The following is a 19,582-nucleotide window of genomic DNA, read 5'->3' as shown; positions in this document are numbered from 1 at the left end:
CTTATATTCTCTTTCTCCTCTGTCCAGTGATTTGTGCAATGGGTGGAACAGTTTTAGTGTAATAAAATCAAAGGGTTTGTCACCTTTCTCAACGCCACACATTGAAATACAGAATCTTTGTCAGGTGACAAATATATACATATAGATATATGTATCTATATACTCTCAAGGATATGTGTTTGCACACACACTAACATGAACTAGTACAAATGTATACATAAGCACTTTGGTGGTAGGCTATTTTCAGTGCAGAGCATAGCATATTTACCTTGTTTCTGAAGCAAGCAGTCACAGGAAATTTAGTATTTTTTTTTTTCTTTTCAAAGAGCCTGGATAGTGTCCATTATTAATATTATTTTTTAAGTAGGGTGGCACTGTGTTTGTGTGGCTGCCACCTGCTCTTTCTTCCTCACCACTGCTCTGATGTCTGTCCAGGCCAATTTCCCCAAAGCCTCAAGGAAAATACAGTAACCTGTTTGTTGGGTTGACTTCTTGGACTATTGATGACTGTTGGTTGATCTGTCGTTCACCCAGCTCAGGGAAATGACTACAGCAGACCTTTTCATTAAAAATCTTTTGAGTTGGCTTAATTGCATGTAAGAAATGAGGAAAAAAACAATCTAAAACATCAAATAGGGGGTTGCTAAACTTCCTTTATTTGGGTCAGGTGAGTGAGCTTTTTCTACAGCAGTGTAGAACATTGGTGAGGGAAAGGTGGATGCTCTCAGTCTCAGAAACTCCTGGTTCTGATCATCTGGCAGGTTTTGTCCTTGTCCCAGCATACACAGAAATGATGATTTCTGCTTTCTTGATTAGATGCCCCTTTAACTCCTTTCACTGGTATTTGAATCCAAATTTGAATACCGGTTAGTGTGCATTGCTTTCCAGTACAGGAAGGCAACTTCTTGGCTGTGCTGTTTCACTCACTCTCATGCTGACACTGGCACGAGTAAATGCATGTCTTCAGCCCTTACTGATCTTCTCTGTAGTCATGGATACCTGGTCGTATGCAAAACCAGCAGCATTAGCAACAGGACAAGTTATTTCAATGGAGACGGCTGGCATGGGTACAGTGAACTTGCTGTCTGGATGATTCTGTAAGAGTCTGTATGACATCGTTTCCCCCGTTAGACACAGAAAACTCTTTTAAAATCTGCGAAGTCCCTGTGACAGGAAGATAAATCTTTTGTGGAAATACTCTTTGAAATGTGAAGCATAAGCTACAATTAAAACTATTTATGCAACCCTATTCAGTTACCACCTTACATTACTCTTTCACAGACCTTTTTAGAGGCTAATGGTTGAAAGACATACAAAGTGCCATATGGATACCAGCCAAAGACATCCATTAGTTGCTCCTGAGTGCTTCACAATTAATTGGAGTTGTGGGGCTGGGATGGGAGGTTAACTGGGAGTTTGATCCATGCATTAGGCAGGCATATTATGCTGGGGCTGGGAGATGAATGTTGTTCTTGTGAAGTAGAGGGATCACTCTTACAGCACGTACAAGCAGACAGGATACAGGAGGAAACATTATGTCACTGAAAAGAGGCAGATCTAGCAGCAACCTTCCTTAGCAGAGGCTAAACTGGAAACACGCTGTTTATGTAAGTCAGAGGCAGGTAGCCCCAGAGAGATGAAATCAGCACAGTTGTATGGAAAAGCAGCCCTTCTTTAGCTTTTTCTTCTTGTTTGAGCAGTTAGTGCCTAGAACAAGTTTGTTTTACAGTCTCCTGGTGAATAGTGCTCTTTACCAGACTCACAGCTGCATGGACTGAAGAAGGGAATGGTTAAAAGAAGCAAGTCAACTAAAAATTCAGTGAAACTGCATCTGCTGAGCACTGAAGAGAGTGTCAGCTCCTTGATTTATGGAGTGGCTAAGAAACTCATCCCCTTTGCTGAGAAAGGGGAAAGGAAGATATGTTATTGTGTTATATAGGTTTATCATTACTTTTTTGTCTGATAACTTGACATCCAATGTGCCGCTGAGGGCTGGAGAGTCTCAGAGAACAACAATTGTACATTTTACAGAGATCTTGTAGAGGACCAGCAGAGCAATGGGAATTTCCACTAGAAAAAATGGAAAATAGTTTACCTGCTAGGGTTTTAATTCAGAGCCCGTCACCCAAGATGATGGTGGATTGCATACTAACTGTGGAAGAGGTACCACATAGGGGACAGCAATCAGTGCAAGCTTGTGAAACGTAAGTGGAAGGCAGGTAAACTCATGGGAGAAAAGAGGAGTAATCCTAAGAGTGAAAAACAAGAAAGTTTGTTAAAAATGTTCTTTAAAAAGCACAGAATTTTCAAAAGATCTTTGAACAAACTGCCAAGGCATTTTGACAGGGGACACTGGTAGCCCCTGTCATTGCTCTGAAGGAACACCGGAGCAGGGGACTTGCGTGAAAGCTAGGGCTGAAGTGAGAGGACTCAAGAAAGGACTGCAAAAGTCTTGTCCTTGGGATCTATAAAAGAGACAGCACCCAAACAAGCTTGGACTTACATCCAGGAGCTCTAGTCATGCTGGTGATTTTCAGACTGTGTTAAGGTGGTGACACCATAGATGTGAAGTGGAAAAAACAAAATGTCTGCAAGAGCAGACCAGTAGTGCTTGCCACAGTGTACAGACGGGTGAGGTACGTAAGGTGATTGTCAGACTCAGAAGATTATAAAAGATACTGGGGTATTTAGCATATTGGTGTATGGAAAATTATGTAAATGTTCTGCAGAGAAATCAGTCTCCTGCCTGTGGGGAGAGACCTTACATGACTCTCCTGTGACTTTATTCTGGAGCACTGGCAGGGTGTTTGCTGGGATGGAATCAAGTGAATGAAAAGGTAGGATCGTGCCATGCTACTGCTCTTTGCTCTGTTAACCCAATGGATATATGACATTGGGCCATCTTCCTGGACAGTTTCATCCTGCTTAGCTGTAGGCACCTGGTGTTCTGCACTGAGCTCCAGACAATTGATGTGCCAACTATGGAATTAACAGGGGAACCATGTGCTTCCAAAGAAGGAGGCTTTTGCCTTGGGTAGGAAAAACAGTTTCTGGCAATGGTGAAGTCTGTGTATATGGTTCAAGGATCCCTGATACTGCTTCATAAGGATCTTAAGAAATTCGTGAAGGGTGTCATTTAGATAGATCAATTTCAGCCCTGATCTGAGTTTCACAAGTCGAGAAGCTTCTTTTCCTTACCTCAGAGGAAGTTAGTGAGGACAAAGACACTGTTGGTGTTCAGCTATCACAGTAAGGTACAGGTCTGCAAAAACCCATGAAAAGATCCAGGCAGCACTAATTGGCTTTTGTTATTTCTTTAGAACACCCTCTGTGGCATTATTCCTGTGGCCTCATTTCAGCTGCATGGCAGGCATTCATCATTAGTGCATCTTTGCCTGCTATATAAGTTTTTTCTTAATATTTTGAAAAGACCTAATTTATTGTCCTAGGGATGCCTCTGGAGAAGTTCTGGCAGTTCATGCTAGAGCTGCTTAAGATTTTGTGACCCTCAGCTGTCAGCAGCAGTTGCAGAGGTGGGAGAACAGGCAGCATTATCTTCCACCTGTTTGCTGGGGCCATGTATGGATGTATTATGGGAAATTGAAACAAAAATGGCAATGGTACCAACCTGAACAGAGACAATTTCATATACAAGCAAACAGTCTTTTTATTTTTTTTTTAGTTATATCTGCTCATAGGCCTATCTCCTATCCTTCCAAAGATGAAAAAAAAAGGCAAAAAGGCTGATCCCTTTTTCTTCTTTGACCATGCAACATAGCTCCATACCTTTTCCTGCTTCCGTGTGGATGGTTTGGTTCATCTTGGGCCAAGATATGGATGCAGCCTGAAATAAAACAGGAAGATATTCTGTAAAGATAAGCTTGAACAGAGATGAGTTAAGGAACAGCCACCCTCTTCTCTCCTTTCCAGATCGGAAATGACAAGGTACTCAGTGCTGTCATTCAGGGGTACATGGGATTTAGGGAAATCCCTTAGAAAAACAAATGTGAGCAGTAGTGAAGGTTGGCTACTGCTATTTTTATCTTCTGTTCAACAGTTTCCTTTGTTCCCTCTCTCTTTTTTTTAACTACCACAAAGACAAAATCAATCACTTAACATTTTGTACTTGCTGATTAACGGCTGCATTCAAAGGCAAGTGTAGAAAGTCATTACAGGGGAGTAGGGGGATCTGGGATCTGGCATTGTGCTCCTAGGAATATGCAGTATAATATTATTCTGTAGATGGAATTACGTTATTATATGGTTTCAGTTTTGTATCTCAAGCTGTCTACTTATAAATTGGAGCAATAAATATGTGCTTACTGTGCTTACTTGAACAAAATATCTTACAACAAAAATTCAGGGACCAACATGTACAAAAATTTATTTTATAAGGCTTTTACTGCAAAAAAAAAAAAAAGTCCTTTCAGGCAAACCTGAAACTATTCATCATCTCAGCCTTTCTGGTTAGTTTAGCAGCCCATCAGAGTGTGACTAGATAATGACGTAAAACCTTGTTTTGAACAGTTTGCTGTTCCAGCTTACTACGTATCTTACAAGCAGACGTAGAAGAGAACACTGGGTGATAACCTAGTGGAAGTGCTTTAAGACCGTCCTGCTGTGAAGGCAATACTGTATTAAATCACAGAACCTGATACTATAGCTGTGAGTGACTTCAGAAAGCTTGGCTATGTATATCCTTTTATGATTAACATGTTTTATAGAGAAAGATCTGATTACAGGCTAACGCAGTTAAAATACGAGTTGCAATGGTTAATATGGCTGAATATGTGGTCTCCTGAGTGTCTTTGCATAGAAGTGGAGAAGACTGCTCCAAATGCTTATGCCTATGTTCTTATCTATGAGCCACTCCCTGTATTTCTGATCATAAAGTGTTTACTCCAAGTGTTCCCCCAGCAATTTCAAATCAACAAAAGCAACTGGTAAAGTGGTGGCTGCCCAGGAGCATCTTGGGGAAGGGTTGTCATAAATGGTGACAATAGACAGGGTCAATATATTGTTTGAGAGAGTTGTAGCTAGTGGCTTCATTCATCATCGTGACAGCAGTACTGACAGCTCTCTGCAGTGGTTCATCTGCGAAATGAAGGATCAGCAGCGAGGGCTAGCTGGCAGGAGATCCGGAACTTCTGAAGTGTGCCTTCTCTGTCGTGCTTTATTCATGCTGTGTAATGGCAGGGTTTGGACCTTGGCATCCTGACCAGTGATAATTTGCCTAAATCTACATTTTTTTTTTTCTTTTTCCCATGCATGAGGTTGCAAAGACAGTGGCAGAAGGGGAGAAGAGGCCTCTTCAGGTAGGCCTGGCTTCTCAGAGCTGTTCCAAGTTAATGCATTTACAGGCATGCAGAGGAGTTATCTAGGACAGAAGGAAAGGTCAGGGTTCCTTGTGATTTGCTTCTGGGATAAAATTGACCCAGATGCTTATGACCAGAAATTATTTTAAAACTTTAAGTCAGCCTATGAGCTATATGCACAGAGGCAAATTAATGATGACAGAAATCTAATGGCTTGTGTAGCTCAAGAGCAAGTGAAGTTATAATGCTATGACAACAGCAGATGTGTTCAGGGAGGAGGTGAAGTAGACTTTAAAATTTGGCAAAGATAGGCTGAATAAAAATAATATGTGGTGAACATGAGTGAAATGTTCCTTGACAGCACCATGAGACTTGGCTTTTTCTTCTTTATTGCTGTGAAGCTGATAGGAGACTTGTTAAGGCAGAGCAGTAGCAGCATCTAAAGCTGCGTTTTAGTTAAGGGTCAATGTCAGTGCTTTCATTATAAAACTTGTTCCTCCAGAGAACATAGTACTGCAATAAAAACACTCACTCTGGCCTGAAAGGTGCTGCATGACAGTTTGGTCTGGGAACACAAACAGAGCAGTGAAACAGCCCAGCTGAATGTTTCCTGAAGTCAAGGGCAAGGCTTTGGTTTGCTTTTTGATCAGGCCCCATGTATGCTGGTTGGCTGTGAGATGAATTAACAATGCTGAATTTCCATTGTCAGCAGAGCATGAACAGTGAAAGTGCATGTTTCCCTACAGTGGCTACTGATTGAACACTCTAGTTTTATACGATGCATATTAAATGAGGACACTACTGACATGACATGGATCTTGGTCAGTTAATAATTTCACCCTCCTCTTTCCTCAAAATACACACCTATGATGTGGTCAGGGACCTGTCAGCACAGTTGCAGTTCCGGGGCATGGATCACACCTTGCTTGTGTTCTTCGCTGCTAAAATGGGGAAATCTAAGGTCTGAGTTAGGATGTAAGTCTGTGTACTACTTCTGATGTCAGTGCAAAGAGAGAAAATTTCAAAGGGAGATGGTGATGTGAAGGTATATGTCCCCATATTTGGCACCTCAGTCCAGTGGCTGACATGAGGTGGGGAGCAGGGACTTTGATACAGTCATGCAGGAGTTTCTGGTAAGGCTGAGAACAGCTGTCGTTCTGCTGAAGTCCTTCCCAGGTCAGGTCCATCATGGTTCCTTACAGGGAGTGCAGCTGGGATAGGTCTGGGTACCCTGTGGGGGAAGTTTTCTCCCGTAATTTGAGGCTTGGGCATCTCACATATTCAGTGTATGGACGTCAGAGGATGTATTCACAGCTTCATGTAAATAAAGGTACTCTTACAACGCATGAAAGATACTCCAACTAAAGGAAAGATTCCTGTAAGGCAAGGACATGTGGGGGTGCTTCAGTCAATCAAGGCTTCCTTATAAAGTGCAGTCAGGGCCTCAAAAGCAATGGCTTTGAACTGTTTTTCAGTTTGTAGGTGCTTGAAGCGTGTGGAGATTGGAGATGCAGACAACTGTATACTGAATTCGAGCCAACAGATAACAGCTTGCTTCTCTTAATTACCTTTTTCAGATGCATTAGGTATAGTCTGTGGGCCTCAAAGGATGTGCAGATCACAGACAGAAAATCAGCTCCTTGAAATGCATATTTTAAAAGGAGTGAATTATTCTTGTGTGTCATAATACACAATTTATGCTAAAGCGTAATCAGGGTGAAGTAAATGTCAGCATTAGTTCTCTTCCTAATAAATGAAGCATACAAAGAATTACCTGGTTGTGAAGATCTGCATTGTCTTAGAATCGGAGTCTAGTTTTTCTGTTTTATAAGAGCAAGAGTTCATGTGTGAGTGGTCCTCGACGGGGTGACAAGTGCCGTGTCCTGGTGCGGGTACAGAACACCTGCTCAATGCCTCTGAGCTGGTGACCTCAGCCAGGAGAGACACTGGAGAAAAGGCTCCTCTCCTTACAGTCTGATTTTGTCATTTCAGTTGAAACTAACGCTGTGTAACAAGGCTTTGGAAACAACAACAGGGGCTGGGTTACCCAGTGAAACTCCCTGAGCTGAACTGACATGGAGTTCAACCTGCTACCTCCTGTGTCAGAAACGGCTGCTTGCTCTCGATCGAGAGTGAGGTACGGTGTGACACGCTACCGTGTAAAGCTTCTTCATGCTTCGGCATGTGGGAAGATTAGTTCTGCTGGCCGCTTCATCCTCTTCCTGGATCTAACAACGCTTGTTTCTATGACAACCAATTTGGCAGCAGGGGTGTATTTTCATTCATTTGGATTGCATGGCGTGTTTTTTCAAACTGCGTTCTGGGACTTCAGGGGAAAAAAGTTCAGTCTGAAGCATTTTAAGTTAGGACAGTCAAGTTTATAACCTAAAATGGAAAAATATCTTCATGAAATTAAGCATTTTAATTGTAAGCCAATTTTCAACCATTGTGTCTTGTTGCTTTTAGAGCTACTGAGGATTTGGGTATTTTAAAGTGACAGATGCATTCTGTGGCATTAGATTCATATAGTTCTGTTACATCTTTGTTTTCATAAGAACAATGCTACTTTGTGTCTTGCATTTTTATTTCCAGAAGATACACATTTCCAGAAGACACTCTCTAAGCAAATCTAGTAGCTGGAGGTTTGTTTGTTGCTTCATCGTGCTAATAATGTTAGAATGGGAAAGAACAATTACAAATTAATACCATTTATACACTCATTTGTCTAAACTGGTCACCTAAACCCGACCTGATAAAGTCCCCTGACATTTTCTAAAATGTGCTGTTTGTCCTTTAGTATGCTCAGGATTCCTCCAATGTCCAGAAAAGCTCGGAGTAGGACACTACGCACTATTGGGAAACCTTAAGACCACACTTACCTTCTAAATACACTGCCGTGACTGTTACATGTTGGCATTATGCGTACTTTCTTGCTGGGATCGGAGTTCTGTCATCAACACAGATGGAAACTCAACAGAAACGTAGTTAGGAAATCTCTGAAGAGAAGGATCTGACCCAGTACTGTGAATGTGAGCACTTTCCACAGAGAACTGAGCGTCCTGGAGCTGAAATTTGTGTTTTTCTTCTCTACATGAAGTCATTGCACCAGACGAGAGGCCAAAGTATACTACCTTAGAAGTATTCCATCTGATCAGTGCCTAAAAACTAGTGCATTTTGACCTTTGGTTGCAATCAAACTCAAAGTCTAATCATTGTTTCAAAACATAACATTTATTTCTTCACACAAAGGTTATATACTTAATGCCATATAAAGACTTGCAATGCAATTAATAGAGATTTGGCCAATGTAATTTATTGTAGAGTTACTTGTGACTGGACATATAGCCTTAATGACTCTTTCTGGTATGTACTCATGACACAAAAAGCAGCACAGTATACATCAAAAGCATGTTTATCAGTGGCATCAGCTTCTTGCATCTTACCTTCTAGTCATTGTGCACTAAGTTTTATAAGCTGTAAAATATGGCTGCAATATATAAAAGAGACTAAAATTGTATCTTGGTTTGGCAGGACTCATAATGCAATACTGGGAAGCCACAATTTTCAAATTCCTTGTAAAACAGTGAGTGCTGGGGTTTAATTCAGGGGCTAAAGCCCCTGATGCCTTTTGGGGAATCCATATGTGCTTTGGGGAGTGTCAGTGCAGGGACACTTCCCTAGGCTATCCTGAGGAGAATCCTGTTGTGCTTACTAGAGGGGTGAGAGATAAGTGTCAGTATTCTCGTTCACATTTTTGAGAATGCCTGAAATAACCTCTGCATTATGGTAACTTTGATATGATGGAATTTGTGAGAAATGCTTTAGCCTATATGTCTGTGCATTTGCTACTACAGCCTTTGCACAATCCACATACACAAAAAGTTATTTTGGTTCCTATGCATATTACAATACACAGTTAGTGTGTTTATGACCAAATGATATTTCACTGAAAAATGCTATTTCATGGTAAAGCAAGGAAGGAAAAAAGACTGGGAAATACTGCTTCTTAACAACATTGCAGTAAGAATGCAAACATGAAACACATGAAATAGGAAACTTATTTATGTCCCTCATCTATCTCATTCAGAGCTATCTAGACTGAAAAATTCAGACAGAGTACATTCCTCTGCCTGGAATTTTTCCAAGTTTGGCCCATCAAAGAGACGCATACTTGAAATGGAAAGCCTAAGAATCTGCTTACAAAATACTACATTTTAACACTTTTCGGTGTTTGTGAAAGATTCTGAGTGATCTTTTTCCATCAGGTAAAGAAACTCTCATTCCAAAATTGCAGTTGCCACAGGATGGAATTGTTATGCAGGGGTCAATCCTCTTTGATGCTTTTATTCACTTTTGGGATGATTTTCAGCTGCTGTGGGATTAAGCCTTTGGGACATGAAAAGTAATACAGTGGGTGTTTATGAGGACTGCTGGACAATAAATTATACATACCAAAAGATCTGTCCAAGGAGACAGTATCTGAACATGACTACTCAAATGCATTGGGTTTATGTGGCGAGGTTTTGGTAGCAGGGTGCTGCAGGGGTGGCCTCTGTGAGCAGAGCCCAGCAGCTGTCCCATGTCAGAGCACAGCCAGCTCCAGCTGCTCCAAAAGGGACCCGCCGCTGGCCAGACCTGAGCCATGAGTGACACTGGGTGGGCCTCTGGGAGAGCAGAGTTAAGGACGGGAAAGAAGTGCTGGGCAACAGCAGCTGGGAGAGAGGGGTGAGAAGCAGCCCTGCAGCCCCCAAGGGCAGTGCAGCAGGAGGGCAGGAGGTGCTCCAGGCACACAGCAGCAGTTCCCCTGCGGCCTGTGGAGAGGCCCCTGGTGGAGCAGGCTGTCCCCCTGCAGCCCACGGGTCCCACACGGAGCAGATCTCCACGCTGCAGCCCGTGGAGGAGCCCCCGGTGGAGCAGGTGGATGTGGCCTGGAGGAGGCTGCGGCCCATGGAGAGCCCCCGCAGGAGCAGGCCCCGGGCCGGAGCTGCAGCCCGTGGAGAGGAGCCCACGCAGGAGCAGGGGGTCTGGGGGGAGCTGCCGCCCGTGGGGGACCCGTGCTGGAGCAGTTTGCTCCTGCGGGATGGATGGACCCCGTGGTACGGAGCAGTTCTTGAAGAGCTGCTGCCTGTGGGCAGCCCCCACAGGCTCAGTTCAGGAAGGATGGCATCCCGTGGGAGGGACCCTACTTGGAGCAGGGGCAGACAGGGACCATGAAGGAGTGGCGGAGACAAAGCATCGGGGGCTGACAGCAGCTCCCATTCCCCTACACTGCTTGGGAGGAGGAGGTAGAGGAGGGTGGGTGGTGGGGAAGGTGTTTTTCGTTTCCTTTTAGTTTTTCTCACTGCTCTAGTCTGATAGTGATAGGCAATAAATTACAATAATCTCCGTATGTTGAGTCTGTTTTGCCCATGATGGTAATAGGTGAGTGTCCTCCCTGTCTCTATCTCAACCCTTGAGCCTTTTTCTGTTGTATTTTCTCCCTCTGTTCCTTTGTGGAGGGGGAGTGAGAGAGCAGTTGTGGTGGAGTTTAGCTAACCATCAGCATGAAACCACCACATCAAAAAGTGAATAAAGTTTTCTTTTCATGGAATAGGTCAAACGATGGACTGGAACTCCGGAGTGCTGGATAAAGTTTTGAGAGATTTGGAGTCAGTTTGCCACGTGTCTATGCCAGTTCCATCTCCATGAGTGTGCACTACAGATGTATTTGATAGAATTATATGGCTTTAGCCTGCTGTCACCTGAATAAGAGGAAGACACCTCTGTACTACCATAATGGCAGCAATAAGGAATTGAATGCTGCTGTGTTCTCTGTCAGAGCATATTCTGTATGCATACACCTCCATTTCCTCTTGGAGCTATTCATCTTGACACAGGGTCTTGCCATGTAGATACCTTGGCGACTGCAAAGAGCAGACTACCATTTATAACCTTCCCTAAAACAGATGCTGTACTTTCCACTGCTTTAAATTAGAAGCTTCTGCAGCTGTACATTTCAGGGATGCAGAAAGCTGGTTGTGTTCACAGTATTTCTTTTGATGTTAGGCAACTCAGGATAAGATAAAATTGTGAATGCTCCTTGGGTTATAACTTGAATTTACAATCTTGACAGTTCTGTTCAGGCACAGTGCCAAAAAGCTCTCTGTACATTTAAACAACGATAGGACGAAGTGATATTGTCTCCTAAGGGACAATAGGAAACAACTTGGCCTTTCAAAAATGTTACATTGATGTGCATTCCTAGGAACATCAAGTCTAAGTATGGCAATCTCCTGGTAAAGTATCTCCAGGGATCTCAATTGAAAGAAAGCTATGATATGATAAAACTGCTGGATAAAATGAAAATAAGGAAAAAGAATGGAAATGGGAAAGCTGATTCTGTATAAATAAACCTTAAATCTACAGAAGTAATTTCTCCATAGGAAAGGGGATTCTTTGTTCATTAAATAATAGTTTGTAGGGACACTTCTGTGTAATTGTTGCATGATAAAATTGCATGATGGACTCTCAGTATAATCTAAAGCTCTCCATTGTCAGATAATACCAATGAGTTTGTCATTCTTTATTTTTATAGTAATCAATTCTCTACCATCTTGGGTGAAATGATTATCAAAATCCAATCTTGTAAGTCATACTTCTGCCTCAACAGTGAAAGGGTAACCGAGAAAAATGTGGGCTGAATAGGGTGAACAATTTAAATGAAGAGAGTTGGTGTTATCCATGGTGCTTAGTGCTGTCTTTACCTTAGTCTTCCCTGATGGGATCCCTAGAGAAACGGTTCAAGGAGAAGGAGAACAACCAGAAAGAGGGTGGGGCTTGAGTCAGGGACTGTTTGTACAAACTTGATGCATGCAAAGCCATGGGAATCCAGGTGTTGCACCGAAAGCTGCTGAGAGAGTTGGCCAGTGGCCATGTAATGCCACCCTCAAGCATCTTTGAAAGGCTGTGGAAACTGGGGGAGGTCCCCAGTAACTGGAAAAAGGATCATGTCACTCATATCTTCAGAGAGGAGAAGAACGATGATTAGGAAGACTTCAGGCCAGTCAGTCTCACATTTGTCCCTGTGACTGTCATGGCATATGTATTCTTGGAGCACATCCCTGGGCACATGAGGGAGAAGAAGGTGATTGGGACAATCAGCAAGGCAGACAAAGGACAAATTGAGTCTGAACCATCTAGTTACCTTGTATGATCAAACAATCAGGTTTATGGACAAGTGGTGAACAGGGGATGCCATTTACATTGATTTCAGCAAGGCTTCCAACACACCACAAAATGTCTTTGTGTCTGAGCCAGATGTTAGGATCTGGGTTTGTGCCCCATTCTGTGGGTGAACTACCTGGTTGGGTGGTTGGGCTCAGAGCTGGTGGTTACTGGTTTGTTTCTGCCTGGAGGCCAGTACCCCACGGGATGCCACAGGTGCTGCCCTGGGGCCTGTCCTGTGTAACATCTCTAGTGGTGAGCTGGGGAGGTCACAAAGGGAGCTCTGTCAGATTTGCAGGTGAATCCAAGGCTGTGGGGCTGGGGTTGATTCAGTTTGGAGTGGAGGGAGCTTCAGGGTATTATGGGAGGCGTGGGGACAAGCTCTTTACACCAGTGCCTGACTGCACTTAAGAAACTCCTTTTGTTTTTCAAAGACAATAGACAAGCCCTAGAGGAGCTGCCCAAAGGGGTGTGGGGTCTTCATCCTTTGGGGTTCCAAGCCCTGAGCTGAGATCCTGCTCTGTGCAGCTGGTGGACAAGGGGTTTCCTGGGGCCCCTGCCTCCCACAGCATCTCTGGGAAGCAACTCATTGTAAATTTGTGAAGCAGAGAACAATAGACAATTGTTTTTTAAAGTGCAATTGAAGGTTTCACATAAGCACAGTCCCGATTAAGCAGTAGATAGAATTTTCACAGTCTTTGCTTTACTATAACATTTTATCATTTTAGACAATAAATGGGATGAATCAAATCTGCTATCAAAACGCTGTGACTTTGCAGTAGCGAAGACAAGGGCAGCCTGCTCCCATATCCTCACAGCTAACTGCGGTCAGGTGGTGAGGTCTCTGCGTAGACTCATTTACACCTCTGCAAAGCCACTGTAAAAGTGTTATCATCCTGATTGCTTAGTGTTTTGAATCTACTCTGAGTGGAAATTACTACTTAAAACTGGAGTCCAACTCTGTTTGCTGGCAACTGTGAAATTTTAGCAATTTCCAGACAAAAGAAAAAAAACTTGACAATTTTATTTACTTGCTTGACTATAAAGCTGGAAGAAGTATTGGTGTATAACCCTTTACGTGTCTTTCTGAAACTAGTCCCTCCACTCCTTTCAGGCTTTGCCGAAGGTGCCATAACCATTACCCTGATTTCTGAGTCATTTCCATGGTTTTATTTTCATGTTAATTTTGGGCTTGAGCTATCATTAGTGTCATAATATATATGACAGGACTGTATATGACTGTATTTAGACAGAGACTTGTCTATGCTGCGAGGTATATCAGTTTTGGTACACCTGGGACCAGTACTTATCGTGCTAAGGAGCAGAGGCCAGATTGATTTGCTATGGCAATAGCAAGGAATCTGATACCTGCAGGCCTAGCTAAAGGCTCATGTTTCACCCAGCAGGCTTTGGAAGACTGCATTGTTTTTTCATTTTTTTGGCTTAGAATAATGTGATAAATGACCTCGTGTCGTGCTTTGTAGTCTCTCTTTGCTCCATTTATTTGTTGCCATCATGCTCCCATGAATATTTCATCATTATTTCTACAAAACATCACCCAGTAGGTTACATGCACGTTATAGTTTGAGAAAGCAGAATCTGTCAGTACCCAGCTTTTGAAGAGGTTTTCCATTTATTCATAGCAGAGGGGTGGGAAGGGTCACAGGAAGCTTACTGACTTAATGAAGGGAGAGAGGAGAAGGTAGTGAAAGAAAATGGAGAGAACTGATCGTTCTGCAAGCTGTTGTAGGCGATGTAACACAGACATGAACACATCCTTTTTTCCTGATTACTGTAATTGTGACACTGTGCTATGTCTTTACAAACACTCAGGAAAGACACTGCAGATTCATTGACTTCATTGCCCGTGGCCAAAAGGAATAAGGATTATGGAAAGAAATCAGCAGTGGGCCTTGTGCATACAGCTTATTCAAGCTGGCCGGAAGCATTGTGCATTGTATGGCAGAGCAGTTCTTCCAGAGAGAGAGAAATATGGCTTGAATAAGGATCTTGATGAGATCTGCGCTGTTTCAGTCTGGGAGAGGTCACTTGCACGTACTTTTTATACCTTAGTGACTGACTGCAGAGTTTGGCCCTGAACAATTCGTAGGTCTGCTGTTTCCCAGCTCTCATACTCCCTAGGTGCTTTGGGGGATGAATATTAAAGTGCATTACTGAAAAACAAATTTTTGTTAGTTCAGCCCTATATGTTTTTCAAAATACTTCTATGTATGCTGTAGAGGTTATGGATATTTCTATATTCTGTGGCTATAAACTGATTGGCTTATGCTAAAACAACTCAGATATAAAGTGGAAAGAAAGGGTACAGCATATTATAAGGGACTGCAACAAGGAAGAGTTGGAGCTTTGGACAGAAGAGTCAATAGGCAGCTGAAAACAGCATGTGTGTGTTTTTTTTTTTTTTTTCCCAAACAGTTGCTGGTTTTAAACATTAGCCCAAAGTGGCATGTTAGGAACTCTAGTTCTTCTTAAGTGTAGGAGGTTTTTTTTTTTTTTGCAAGCTTATTTGGGATGAGACCTGGTTCTTCCCAGTCCTGGTGTCTATATCCCATTTCCTATTCCTAACTCACCAGGTGGCATGTTCTCACACATTTCTCCTGGATTAGAGCCAGTCCCAGTGACTGCACCTCAGCCTGCCAGTCCTTCTGTCAGGTCTATGGAGCATGCATCTTCTCAATTTGCAAAGTAACCACAGGAAAACCTCAAATTGTATGAACATAAACAAGTACACAACCTTACAACCCCCCTATGTATGAAAGTAAAACCATGCACACTGTTCTGTCTACAGAACAACCCTCTCCTGCAGTCAAGAAAAGTAAAGACTACACACAGTTTTTTAGGGCAATTCAAACAGAGGTTGATATAGGGAAGCTAATGCCCCTTTTAGAAATGTTTCATGCCCCCAGTGACACAGGCTCTTCTTTCCAGGTAAGCTGTACATTTTGACAAAAAACATTTGTCCCTGCTTTGCTGTGGTACAGCTGACCCCAGCTTGGGTGAGGATGCTGCTGGCTCGTTGCCAGTACAGACTTTCATCACATGCCTGCTTTTATGAAATAAATTGCTAAGGTTCACAAAATACCACTATTCTGCAGTATCCTTCATGATTAATGAGTAATTCTGCACAGTGGGGCCCATGATAACAGAAGAGAGCTGCTTTCTCACCCAGTTTTCGCAGAGCTTTGTCTTACATCAACCAGTGAATAGCAAAGAACCCTCCTGGTGCACTTATTACACTCTCCGATTTTCCCCAGTTTTGAGAAGTTGTCTCAGATGTCAGTGTTTTGCCCTTCAGCTGTGATGAACAATGTTTTATTAATACTGTAGAACCCTACTGTTTATATTGCCATATTATGTCCAGCACCTTATTTGCTGCATCTTGGAAATACAAGAAGAGAATGATTATAATAATTTAGTTGAGTTCCCTCTTTATTTCTTGTGCTTTCCATCTACAATGCATTAATTTACTTGCTGCCTATCAGCAGGAAGCAAATTCTGAACCTTCGCAGAAATGCATCAAAACACCTGGGATCTATAACCTCTGCTGAGGGAAGATCTGAAATTTGTTGCCAACTCCCTAACAGGCCTATTTGTGGGTTAGGTAGAGATAATGAAAAGAGCAGATTCATATATCCATTCTTCAAGATCAAACCTAGGACCGGGGAGCAATTTATGGTTTATTGCACAACAGTGGAAACCAGTACCTGCATCCAGGAAAACAGATCCTTAAATGAATTAAATCCGTGCGTCCCCTATGGCATGTAAGTGTGTATTTTCAACAGTTTCTTACACAGGATTCATAACTGGTAGTGTTAAACGGAGCATCAGAGAGCAAGGAAAAATTTAATCTGTACCTCAGCTTCATCACTTTTGTTAGAATCGTAGAATCTTTTGGATTGGAAGGGACCTGAAAGCCCATCCAGTTCCAACCCCCCTGCCATGGGCAGGGACACCTCCCACCAGACCAGGTTGCTCAAAGCCCCATCCAGCCTGGGCTTAAGGATGGTCTACAGGGATGGAGCATCCACAGCTTCTCTGGACAACCTGTTCTGGTGCATCACCACCCTCACAGTAAAGAATTTCTTCCTTAGATCTAATCTAAATCTCCTTTCTTTTAGTTTAAAGCCATCACGCCTTGCCCTATCACTGCACTCCCTGACAAAGAGTCCCTCTCCTGCTTTCCTGTAGGCCCCCTTTAGGCGCTGGAAGGCCACTATAAGGTCTCCCCATAGCCTTCTCTTCTCCAGGCTGAACAACCCCAACTCTCTCAGCCTGTCTTCACAGAAGCAGTGCTCCAGACAGTAACCTCTTAAGCCTGTCTGGATTACATCCCTTCCCTCTACAGTGTCACCTACACCACACCTCAAAAACTGAAAAACCATTGACTTGCATGTTGTCCATTTAGTCAGGTGGATGACTCTTATTATAACCTTTCAAATTCCTGGGAGCAATTTGATACCAATCTACTCACCTGCACCTCCTGGGGCAGCTTGGCTTAAATTGCTGTGGCATTCCTCCTTATCCCTGGCTTTTGGAGACTTGCTGCTCTAGGGACACTGCAGCATGTTTAAAATGGGGTGGTCTCCTCATCGTCTGATCTCCAGGTTTGTTTATGGGGAAGCAGGGAATAAGATGTGGAGTGGTTCCTGGGATGCCTCAGAAGGAGATGCTGTAAGGGACTTCAGCTGTGCAGCTGAGAGAGGAGATAAATAAGACAAAGTAGAAATAACACAGGAAAACATGCAAACACTCTCACTGTGCATATTTCCCTATTTTCCCCGAAAGGGAATCTGGATATATGGGACGTTTGGAGGCAGACACAACATATTTGAAATGAGCAGAAAGATACAGTTTATTTTTGAATGATAACTCTAAATTATAGCTTATGAATTCAAGGAGCTCTCAAAAGGTTAGTGGTTTTTGTTTACGCTTCATGGACAGAGCATTGGCAGCTGCTCTGTCGAAATACTTGAAGTGTAGAAAGTGAGTTAAAGGTTAACCAGATGGAGTTTAAAAAGCTTCCTTTAATGGCAAATTATTTTATCACAGTGTATGTTAGAAGTTTGTTCATTAACATTCATCAGAAATCTACAGTGGTGAGCAGGATACTCGTCTAAACAGGCCCGAGGTCACAGCCAGGATAACAACTTCTATAAAATTGTCCTTTTGATAGGTTTGCTGGTCCTGAGACTGCAAGATGAGCATTTTCTCTTTTTAACTGTCCGTTTTTAATTTCTGGATAAAAGAAGCACTTTGGAAACTCACTTGCACAGCAAAATGAAATGCATTTATCTTGTGCCTGTTCTCTCCGCTGCTCTTACTGAGGAAGAGGACTGAATAATTCTGCGGTGGAGCAATACCACTGGAAATACATTTCTCAGACAGAAGCCCTGCATTTCTGAAGTCATCATAGAAATACATCACAATAACACGATGTCAACAGCACCTTCATGTTTGACATTTGGTAAGGCCATTGTCCCTGCTGTTTCTACATTGCTATTATCTGCCTTTATTAGTAAAAAAGAAAAAGTCAGACACACAGGTTACAGGTGCTATAGCACAAAGATTCAAAAGAAAAACGCTATGGAGGCATGTCAAGGCTAAGAAGGCTTCTCTTGTTCCCAGATTTCCAGCAGAATTAGACATCCCAGATCACAGATGTTGGTTTGAACATTGGCTATAAATTAGCCTCTGTTCAAACAGCATCTGAAGACCATACTGCATCTCTGAACTAAAACATGTTTTAGAATTTTAAGCTCCCTTTTTGCTCTGTTTTCTATTTACCTTTTTATTTTGGGATCTGCCTTGGATAAATACAGTCTCTTGAGCTTTCTGAACTGACGGCAGGGAGAGAGTTTTCCAACACAGAGAAAAGATGATTGTGGTTGGGTCCTTATTATGGCCACTTTGGACTTCTTTGGGACAGCCTTGCTTTCCCTAAACACAGGCCTGACTGAAGAGGTTAAGCTCCTCCATGGTCAGTCCTGTCTGTCTCCTGCCCAGTCCCTCGTATGAACCTCAGCCCAACAAATCCTCCTCACAGCCTTGTTCCTGGAATCATGTGTAGGAAAACAAATAAACGAACACAAGCCCCAAAGCCCCGAAATATAGAGACCAAGTTGTTCTCTCTGAAAAAGCATATGAGGCCAGTAGGAGGGAAAGAAGAGACTTTATGCAGCTTGATCGATTTCTTCTCTGAATTGCAACATTATTGAATGTCTTTCATTACAGAAGTGTTTTGCAGAACACAGATTCATGTTATACTTCAAAAGGGATTCTCTGCATGCGTCTGCGTACCATTTGTCTATTTATATTTTGGTGGAGATAATTACCCTGGCACTAAGGTGAGCAGTTGGAGAGGAGTTGGAAGGATGAAGAGAGTGAAAGGGGTGAACTCATAAGTATTACTGTAAATCTTGAGGAAAGGTTGCTAAAATGGTGATAAGCATGAAAGAGGAACTCACATTCTACAGGCAACTCATGTCGAATGTTCAGCAAAGTGCTGGATCTCTGTGGATTTCAGCTGATTCTCTTCCCTTTGTGAAACTGGTTCCTGAGCCACCTCTTCAGGAGGAATCCATGGGGTGCTCTGGGAAATGCTTGTGGCATTGCTGTTCCCCTCTCACTCTGTCCCAGTGGCACATGTTCACTAATCATTTCTGCCTTGTGGCAAAACCCACTCAAGAAAAAGGACAGACACTTGTCCACTTCAAATGGTGGACTTTTTACCAAGCCTTCACTTCAGAAGTCAATGATTACATCTTATGGGTGTGCGAAGGCACCCTGTGTATTTTCTGTGCACATTTTTTTCCTTTTTGTGTTTGTTTCTTATGAAATGTGTTTATAATGAAATTTTAGATGGCGAAGTGAAAGAGTAAAGAGGAAGGAAGTGAAAAGGAGCAAAATCAGAATTCCTGATAGGTAATACAGGATAAGACTTCCCAAGAGCTCTGGATTACCTGAAAAGACTGCTGTCTACAGTGCTCTTGAAGAAACAGAATGATGCAGGATCCAGCAAATAAAATTGTCATAACTCCATAACT

General features: G+C 42.6%; 1 long non-coding RNA gene across 1 annotated transcript; it reads right to left on the bottom strand.

The window, feature by feature from the left end:
- Positions 1-715: 715 nt before the first annotated feature.
- LOC310889661 lies at positions 716-17,992 on the bottom strand. Its single transcript, XR_014576704.1, has 4 exons — positions 17,011-17,992; positions 3,787-3,844; positions 2,096-2,249; positions 716-1,164 (listed from the first exon to the last, which is right to left on the bottom strand). It is a non-coding gene; the product is annotated as an uncharacterized lncRNA (long non-coding RNA).
- Between the last annotated feature and the right edge of the window lie 1,590 nt (positions 17,993-19,582).

This window comes from Anser anser (genome assembly GCF_964211835.1).
Source record: "Anser anser genome assembly, chromosome: Z".
NCBI classification, from domain to species: Eukaryota; Metazoa; Chordata; class Aves; order Anseriformes; family Anatidae; genus Anser; species Anser anser.
This window is presented reverse-complemented; position numbering and strand designations above follow the sequence as displayed.